The sequence below is a fragment of the Octopus bimaculoides genome, chromosome 15 (genome assembly GCF_046866305.1).
Source record: "Octopus bimaculoides isolate indiv1 chromosome 15, ASM4686630v1, whole genome shotgun sequence".
Lineage (NCBI taxonomy): Eukaryota > Metazoa > Mollusca > Cephalopoda > Octopoda > Octopodidae > Octopus > Octopus bimaculoides.
Window position 1 is genome coordinate 54,341,853 of NC_142942.1, and position 11,254 is coordinate 54,353,106.

General features: G+C 33.9%; 1 long non-coding RNA gene across 1 annotated transcript in view; it reads right to left on the reverse strand.

Annotated features, from left to right (window-relative positions):
• Positions 1-7,488: 7,488 nt before the first annotated feature.
• The window catches only part of LOC128249546 (uncharacterized), a 12,930-nt gene continuing 9,164 nt past the window's right edge, over positions 7,489-11,254 (reverse strand). The window contains exon 2 of the long non-coding RNA XR_008265666.2: positions 7,489-9,110. This is a non-coding gene — a long non-coding RNA (uncharacterized LOC128249546). The remainder of the gene's footprint in view (positions 9,111-11,254) is intronic.

The following is an 11,254-nucleotide window of genomic DNA, read 5'->3' on the forward strand; positions in this document are numbered from 1 at the left end:
TCGTGGAGATTGTAATTAAAAGTGGCAACAGAAAGACTCTTGACACCAGTTTTAATAATTTATCATTAAGGGGACATCTCATTATATTGCATGTGACAATCAACATTCGACTAAAATCAAACCCAGAAAATGCAGAGGAATTAAAAAAATAAACTTGAATTCAACAACTTTTTCCTTCGTCTAGGAAATGGCGTTGAACCTGAAGAGAAAAAAGGGAGATATTAAGATTTCAGAGAAATCTAATAATGTTCGTAAGTTCTCAAACCTCAGCCTCAGTTTTTGAAAAAAGCAGCGTACAAAAAATGCATTCTTGTGTCTGAAAAGTCTCTAAAATAGGGATTTTAGCTCTAACAATTATCCTCGTCGAATTAATAAATGAAGAAATATTGAACCGTTTTCCGGGTGATGAAACGGTATTGTTCACTCATAATAACTGTTCTGATCAAGATGACACTTCCGAATTTACAACAGAATATTTAAAGACCCGAAACGCTTCTGGCTTGCCAACACACACATTAAAATTAAAGACTAATTCTATAGTGATTAATTCTACTACGTATAGACCGAGAAAATGCTAATGTGTAATAATGCCCGTTTAATTATTCAACAAATTAGAATAAACATCATCACAGTAGGAATTACTACTCAGGGTCCACAACACAGGGAAATTGTATTTATTCCAAAAGGCGCCCTTTCTTCTGGAGGTGACAAATTTCCATTAACATTAATAAAAAAACAGTTTCTAATTAAATTAGCAAGGATAGTGGCAATAAATAAACGCCAAGAACAAAAAAAAAATTGTAAAGAAAGCATGAAAATGTGGTTAAGAAAATCGCTTTGCAGCCACGCAGTTTCAGATTCAATCCCACTGTGCGGCAAATTGGGAGAATGTTTTCTACAGTTACCCCTAGTTGACACAATACCATGTGAGTGAAATTAGTAGACGGAAACTAGAAAATCGTCTTATATGTATATGCATGTATATATATGTATATATATATATATATATATATATATATATATATATATATATATATATATAAAGTGTAGTATATTGCCACTTAAGTGTGGCTGACCCCTAGGGGTGGATGTTACTGTTGCTTTTAGCCCCAGGAGGACATCTCCTCCAGCTGGCTTATCGACACACGACTGTGTCCTGTTTGCCAAGGGAGTTATCCCTCTCACCTCGACCAGCAGCACGAACGTATCCGGATTTCAGGGTTATTTCCCTTCGTCGGCGTTCGACAGCTGATGACCTTGGTGAGAGAGACAAAACCTGGCAAACCTTATATCTTCTTTTCCAGTGACATTCTTCACTGATATTGAAAAGGTGAAAACAAGCAATGTTAATTCTCTAAATGAAGTATTAACAGTAACTGCACGATAAAGTGTAGTATATTGCCACTTAAGTGTGGCTGACCCCTAGGGGTGGATGTTTTTTAGAGAATTAACATTGCTTGTTTTCACCTTTTCAATATCAGTGAAGAATGTCACTGGAAAAGAAGATATAAGGTTTGCCAGGTTTTGTCTCTCTCACCAAGGTCATCAGCTGTCGAACGCCGACGAAGGGAAATAACCCTGAAATCCGGATACGTTCGTGCTGCTGGTCGAGGTGAGAGGGATAACTCCCTTGGCAAACAGGACACAGTCGTGTGTCGATAAGCCAACTGGAGGAGATGTCCTCCTGGGGCTAAAAGCAACAGTAACATCCACCCCTAGGGGTCAGCCACACTTAAGTGGCAATATACTACACTTTATCGGGCAGTTACTGTTAATACTTCATTTAGAGAATTAACATTGCTTATATATATATATATATATATATATATATGAGTAAAAGTAAATACAAAAAAAGGGTTTCGTATGATCGTGTATAGAGGAATATATTATTTTATTTAAAAGAGTTCCAACTCTGTCTGTTTTTTATGTTTTTTATTTATATTCTTGTAAAATTTATGTGGGATATAGAATATGGAATATATAATATATAATATAAAAAAAGATGGATGGTACAATGAAATGAAGTATTGAATGTCTTATTGAATATATTCAATATATTCAATAAGACATTCAATACTTCATTTCATTGTACCATCCATCTCTTTTTTTATATTATATATTATATATTCCATATTCTATATCCCACATACATTTTACAAGAATATAAATAAAAAACATAAAAAACAGACAGAGTTGGAACTCTTTTAAATAAAATTATATATATATATATATATATATATATAGATATATATATATATATATATAAGATCCAAGGATTGAGGTGTAGGAAGTAAGTTAGCTTCAAGTAAACCGTAGTAAATATTAAAAAAAAAACAATTGGTAGGGACAATAGTAGTTTATTGAGGCAGAAGGTTGTGAATTTTTTACGTATCGAAGTACGATAAATTGAAAAAAGTTCTTTTCATATTTCACGGTAGGCAACCAGGGTTGCCGGGAGTGTGAATAAGAAAACAAGAGTTAAGTTATGTTGCATGTCTCGTTTCTCTGTTTGTTTTTTTTCGTTGTTCGAAAAAAAGTTAGTTTCCTGTCTTCGTCTTTATGTTTTCGTTTCTCATTGTGTTTAACGTTTGTCCTGTACCCATATATGCATGTATGTATACATATAGATGTAGGTATGTATGTATATATATGTATGGATATATGCATATATGTATATATTATTTATGTTATTATATGATAGAATGCCACGCATCCGTCTCCAAGTAAGTTTTATCTATCTATCTATCTATCTATCTATCTATCTATCTATCTATCTATCTATCTATATGTATGTATATATATAGGCGCGCTGAAAAGTTAGACTGATTAGAGACTCCGATAAATGCATAACAGCACTGTTCCGTTTCTCTTCGCTCTGAGAGATCGAATCTCACTGAAGTGAATTTGCTTTCATTCTTTCGGGTTCGATAAATTCGATACCAACCAGGGCAGTGAATTGGCAGAATTGTTAGAACGTCACATGAGATACATTCCGGCTCTGTTCCGGCTTATATATGTGTGTGTATGTATATATGTGTGTGTATGTATATATGTAAGTATGCATGTATGTATGTATGCATGTATTTATTTATGCATGTATATGTGTATGTATGTGTGTATGTATGTAATGGATAGTGTGTTTCTTAACAATTTTGATTATAATATCATCGCTAAAGATTTCTGATTATATGTTAGATTTCAAACTGCTTAGCGGATCCTATCCATCCTAGAACTACATGCAATGAGTTGAATCCAGCTGTGCCAACTAAACATTTGATGTCAATTTTATGCTTACAAACCTGAAATTTGCTGCATACGTCAATTTCATGGAAATTAGCGTCGAAATTTTGCACCACCTTTTGGCTACCATTGAAAAGTGAGATGATGTTTACATGTCTTGATTGTAGGCGCCAACGTAGCACTGGAGATAGGATAGAATTGGTTTTCCTCAATCTAATGATGCTTCTTCGCACTCACACACGAATACACATATAACACAAAAAAACACAGACACACACAGAGACACACACAAACATACACAAACGCACACAGAGACACACAGACACACAGACACACGTACACATATGCTATGTCTGGTTTAAAAAGCCACATCAGATGCCATAATGATTCTAAGGTGTAGGTACAGGACGTGGTCAAATTCTGCACAAGGAGTAGACAACCCCCACATAGGCATGTATGTATATAAATTTATATATATATATATATCATTGTTCTTTACAATGAAATGGACATTTAAGGGCATATGATTTCAGCTTTAGAGAAAACCTCTCACTATGTTCTGATATATACAATACATACGATATGTATCTCTCCCTTTCTCTCTCTCTCTCTCTCTCTCTCTCTCTCTCTCTCTATCTATCTCTCTATCTATCTATCTATATATGCATGCTTGTATGTATATATCACATACCACCTTTTATACTCTGTCATCTTATCTTAAAATATATTTAAAATGTTATCTTAAATCTATTGTGATCACGTATTGCAGTAGGCTCCCTGCCTCTAATCAGTTATGTTTACTTGACATCTTACTAGAGATCGGATGCTAGAAGCCATTGTTTGCTAAGCTCTTTGGCACCTCCAGATGCTAATTTTAAATTACGGTTATATTAAACAGAAATGAAATAATGTATGTTGTCAGCCACTCTTCGGAGCTGAAGTAGACGTTCCTCTCTGTGCGACATGTTATCTGCTCTTTCAGGTTTATTAAATGGAATTTCTCATCAAAGATGCACTGTCATCAAACCGCGAGAAGCAAGAGTTAATATACTGCGACTACAATGGCCATATTTAATCTAGTTACACTATTTAGCACTTCAGCAAGGAAAGTGAGATTCTTCAAGAGAAGACATCCAGATTTCGCGTTAGGCTAAAACAAATAGAATTATCGACAGATGGCATCTGGTTCCATTAGCGAATAGTCACATTAGTTATTGTAGTTTTAGAAATTCACATTGAACAAATAGGTTTCACTTGATATTCTGGTCAGGCTAATGGAAGTCAACATTAAGTTAAATAGACATTTGCTAACAGCAAACATTCCAAAGTTACCCAAATATATCCTTAACGCCTTCTTGTATTATTCGCGTATTTTACTTTCAATTACTTTCCAGTTTTACATTATATTAAAAAAAAAATAATAAGTCGCCATTTTCCTACTTTAGTAAGTTAAGTTTTTATGCAACGACCCTTAGGGACAACAATGTAACGTTAAAAAAAAAAACCTAAGATATTTATCACCGAGCAATATTGTAAAGACAGTTTAGAATTACCGTAATCTATCATTCTATTTTCAAAACTAAATATATTGATTTCTTACTTCGGCATAAATGCAATAAATAAGTAAATGATAATAAAAAAATAAAATGTAGAAGTGGGGCATAGACGATTAAATATAAATACATCCTAAGACCCGAGGACTTCGTGACGTTAAGCGGATAAGAGTGAAATCTTGCCTAGCGCAAGTGACATTTCCAGAGAACTGCGTTTATTTGCCCAATAGCTAGCTGAATGAGATAATGTAGAATTGAGTAGAAATAATGTAAATGAAATATAAATGTCTATTAAGCTGGAGGGGATTTCGAGACAAATGGTTAGCTCCAGCATTACGGTATTTGCTAGATGAAAAATTAATCGCCTTCTTGGACGAGAGGCTGGTCTCCTGCTACCTAGCATCATCTGATTATCTTGTAAGCTGTTGTTGTCGTGGTTGTCGTTCGTAATATTATTTTGGCTTGGTTCAGTGTCGTTCCTGATCAAGTACAACTATGATCACAGGCTTTACAACGGTGACCATCATGCCTGTTTAGGGGTAAGCTGTGACTAAAGGATTCAACAAGTCGAGTCCTTATTCAAAGATACTACAAGACGATTTGAGAAACACCTGGTTGCTTTCTGTAACATGTCGAGCGACCATTCTCGTTAGCTGCACATTGTATTCCTAAATGTTGCGTGAAATGAGGTTGAATGGAATGTCTTTTGCGCATGAGCATAAAAGTACTTCAATAGGAACTGAACACTTGTGATATATGGGTAGACAGTATATGTTATGATATATTACCTCTACATCAGAAAGCCAAATTATACTCTTATATATACATACATGTGTGCGTGTGTGTTTCTAATACTTCTCTGCTCTAAAACCAAACATCTAATATAACAAATTAAATGACGTGATATTATCTGTTATTATCAGCATACGATTGTATTGTGAATAATGATAAATTCATTAGAATCTGTCTATATATCTGGATTTCCAATATTATTTTAATATATCGTACGATATCTGAATCAGTTATAAGCATATTACGGTAATTTTAAAATCTTGTACCACGACCAACAGTGACACAAGTTCTGGCACTCTTTTATATAAACCCAAGTAAATTTCCTACTGAAATCAGCTAGTAATAGATCAATTGCTAGGATTGACTAATTACCGAATTAGCGCGCGCGCACACACACACACACTCACACACCACAAACACCACCACCACCACCACCACCATCACCGCCGCTGCCGCCACCGCCACCACCGCCACCACCGCCACCGCCACCATCACCACCACATGCACCAGCACCACCACCACCACATACATATATATACGAGAGGTTTCTTTCAGTTTCTTTCTACGAAGTCTACTCACATATCTTTATATATATATATTTATAAGGCAAACTTAGAATTAATAGGGTATATAATACCACATGCTAAAATCAGAGTCAAGGCTCCAAAACCTACATAAACTCGCAGTAAAGATACATATGAGCAATGCAATAAACATAGAAAGAGGCTTACCCTTGCGTTGAACACATCAGTAAGTAATGTGTGTTTCAAAACCAATTGATTTCACCATCTGTATGACCAACATACTCTGGGATCTTCAGTTGAAAATAACGTTTTAACATCTATTTCTAAAATATTCACTACATTAGCTCGTGCGCGTTCCTTAATTTAAACGTCCCGCACCGTTTAAGAGAGAACTATTTTGAGCAAGAATAAATTTTAAATAAAGATGTATTATCGCCGTTATTAATGGTATTAATAAAGTAATAACAAGGTGAGTTTACGGTGGCTTTGGAGCCTTGGCCCTGACTTTAGCAAGTCGTATTGTATACCCCTACTGATTCTAAATTTACCTTATATTGCGCCTGCAACGGGGTGAACTTGCTTGTCACCTTATTATTACCTTATTAATACCATAAATAACGGTAATAATACATCTTTATTTAATATATATATATATATATATATATATATATATATATATATATATATATATATATATATATATATATATATATATATATATAATATATATATATATGTATATATACAAACAAATACATACATACATACATACATACACACACATATACGTGTGTATATGTATATATAAGAAAATGAATAAGAATAATTTTTTCTGATAATTTGTTTCCACTTTAATGATTAGATGTTTACACATCATTAAATATTAAGAGATCATATCCTGACCGTTTCTACTTGTGATCAGAGTTTTCATATAAAACAGTAACTCTGATTTGGGACTTGATTTTCTTGTTGGTAGGGGTGTAACAAAACTACACGCACATTCATGTATACATACTCACAAATATATACACACACACATGGTTATATATAAAAGATTGAATACAAATTGACAGAGGTGAAAATTAAATACATACATACATACATGCATACATACATACATACATACATATATATACATATATATATATATATATATATATATATATATATATATATATATATATATATATATATATATATATATATATATATATATATATATATATATATATATACATATATATATATATATGTATATAAGTTAAAGAGAGAATATACGGTGTGTGCTTTTTTTCGGATGGTTAGAATCTGAGGCCAGCTTAAGGTCAGTTCACAATGCTATCTATATTTCCTTTAAGTAAAACACACACATACACATATACAGGCATATACATTTACTTGCATAAATAAACGGCATACACCCATTTAAAGCTTTAAATATGAAAAAGAAAAGAAAAAGAAAAAGAGGAATCAAGTAGAATAAAGAGAAGAGACGAGTAGGAGAAAGATATAGACACATGCCTCACACATACAAACACGTACACATACAAACACACACATACAGACCCACACACATAGACATATTTATATATAAATGTATATGGAGATAAAGAAGTGCATTCTGACGCAGGAAATAGTATAGGAGAGTTGGCTTGTGGGGGAATGGGATTGGAAATGCAAAGGAGTCTTAAAACGAATGGTAGGCTTTCAAATTTGGTAACATATGTATTAAATGGGTTCAACAGCTGTTTGCTTTTTCAAAGGTCAATAAAAGAAAGCGAGATTGAAAGTAAAAGGGAAAATACAGAAGATCGTGCTTAAAAAATAAATTTCACAAAGGTGTAAGAAGCTGGCTTCCCGACTACATGGTTCCAGTTTCAAACCCACTGCATGGCACCTTGGGAAAGTGTCTTATGAACGGATTTTGTAGACGGAGACTGAAAGAAATACGTCGTGTGTGTGTATGTCTGAGTATGTGTGTGGGTGAGTGTGTGTCTATGTGTATATATGTATATATATATATGTGTGTTTGTGCGTGTGTATGTGTGTATCATGTTCACTCACGTCATTAGACGACGTATGAAGGCACTGAAGTTTCTTGCTGCACAACCGCACATGATTTGTTTATCGTAATAAAATGTTCGTGTTGCACATAAGCTCACTCCCTCCATCACATTGAAATTACCTGTACAGGTGTACCGTATGCCACATGTCACATGAAATGATTGCAGCGAAACGTGAAATGAAGTGCTTTGTTGGAGAAAACACAACAGAATGCCTGGTCAGGGAATCGAAACCATGATCTCGCAATCGTGAATGCAACATCCAAACCACTAAGCGATGTGTGTATGTGTGTTTGTGTGTGTGTGTGTATAACACAACCGCTTGTCAGCCGATATGGGTGTGTTTACGTTCGCCTCACTTAACAGCTCGGCAAAATAGGCTAATGTGACACAGTACATAACTGTATTTCTTCGGTCTTCACATTCTGGGTTCAAATAATGCAAATCTGGATTCATCTGATAAAATCACTCTATCCCAAAATGAACTGGATTTTTTCTGACATCACCTTAGCCCATTTCTTTCTTTTCATGATATTAGTTGATTGAGGAAGAGGTTTTCTTCTAGCTGCTTGTTTATAATACCGAAACTTATGCAGATATGTAACACACGTTCTTTGACTAACTTCTAGCTGTTTTGCAATGCCAGAAGCCTTCAACGGGGTTCGTTTTCCACAATTCTCTTCAAACAGTGAAGCTTCCTTTCCGAGGACCCACATCGGCCAGGACGAGAATCTGTTGATTCTTTTCCTTGGCTTTTGAATTGCACTATAATTCTATTAACAATAGCAAGAGGAATTTGAAGATTTTTCGGCAATTTTCGCTGGCTAAGACCAGCCTCAGATTACCCAACAATACGACCTCTTTGAAATTCTGACAGTTCTGTTGAATTTTTTGTGCGTGGCATGCTTACTCTTCGCAAATGTTTAATATAATGGCACCTGGAATGAAAAAAGAATAATTACATTGTAAATTTTACACCGCTGAAAACATATTAAGACGCTTAGATCAGAAATTTTGAAAATGAAAGGCGTCTATTTACTTCCTACATGTCTCTCTCTCTCTCTCTCTCTCTCTCTCTCTCTCTCTCTATATATATATATATATATATATATATATATATGTGTGTGTGTAATAAACAAGTTCGCTCATATTCCATATCTCAAATACATATATATATATATATCTATGCATGTACACGCACACGCGCACACATACACACGCACACACGTATATGTCTATATATGTGTACATATAGATGTATATATGCATATATATATGAATATATCTGTATGTAGAGATATGAGTCTCTATGAAATGCTATATATATTTATGCCTATCGTGCTCTTTACATATCCGTGCAGGCGTAATTACTTATGTACGTTGGTCCAAAGATAAATATATTTCTGATGGCAGATAAGAAAGGAAGAAAATGAAACATAAATACACACACATGCACAAATGTATATATGTGTGAGTGTGTGTGTTTATGTATATATATATATATACGTTAAGACTTGTCTTTTAAGGGAAATATGGCAGCTGTCGTTTTCTTGCCATTCGTTTCCCCTACAAATCTCATAACAAAAAAACAAACAAAAAAAGAAATAGATAAATAAAAATAAAAATAAAATAAATTTAAAAAAAAAGATAAATAAACATAAAAATAAAACACAAATAGCATAAAGATAAAAAATAAAGATAAAATATTATCGATTTTTTCCCTGATCTGTCACCTCATCGTTAGCTGTCTGTTTTAGTTATATTATCATTATTATTCTTCCTATTTTTTTTTGTTTTGTGACTTCTTATTTATTTTTTTTTTTTTACCTCATCAACGCAACTATTGATTGGTGAAGGCCACTTGTATCTCAACTAGTTAAGCGAACTTTACGATATTAGAAATGACTAGCCGATGGACTTTTATTTTGCTAACATCATCATTATCCTCATCGGCGTCGTCTTCCTTGCCGCAGTAGTTGTCGACGTCTTCATCATCGTCAGCATCACCAGCTCATTATTATTATTATTATTATTATTATTATTATTATTATTATTATTATCATTATCATAATCATCGTCATTGTCCTCCACTTCCACCTCCTCCCCCTCCTCTTCGTCCTCCTCGTTATTATTATTGTCGTTTTTTTCTTTTGCTATGATAAGCCTGAATTAGTTTGAAGTTGGGAGATGAAGGAGAAAGAGCCAAAGGGAGAGAAATAAAGAGAAAGAAAGAGAGAGAGAGAGAGAGAGAGAGAGTGGGGGAGAAAACTGAAAGAGAAAAGAAAAAGAGAGAGTGAGAAGACGTGACATGAAAGACATAGAGAAGAAAAATTCTATAAATGTACACAAACACAATCATATATATATATACACGCACACACACACAATAATATACATACAGATACGTGTCTCTCCCCTCTCTCTCTCTCTCTCTATATATATATATATATATAGGGAGAGAGAAAGAGAGAGAGAAACACAGACAGAAAGAGAGAATCACAGTAAGAGCGAAGAAAGATAGGAACAGAGTAGCGATTGTCAGTGTGTGTAGTGTAGGCCAGAGAGTTAATACTGGATCAATACGGAAGTGACTGTCAGATTTTTGGTGATAACCAACAAATCACATGCAATAGACACAGAAACACATGTTGCCCACCTATACACATATGCCCATATATATATATATACATATGTATATATACATATGTATGTGTATATATATGTGTATATATGTATATATTATATATATATATATATATATATATATATATATATATACATACATACACACAAGTGTGTGTGCATGTGATTGTGAACAGAAACATATGAAAAGGCGGGAGACAGATAACCAGGTAACAAACACACATGCACGCAGGAATACACACACATACACGAACACCTACGCACACATTTTTCTATGCATATCTATCTATCTATCTATCTATCTATATATATATATATATATATACATATATATATATATATATACAGAGAGCGAGAGAGAGAGCAAGAGAGAGAGAGAAGCAGACAGTCGATACAAAGAACAGAGAGAGAAAGAGAGAGACTGTCATTGATATCAACG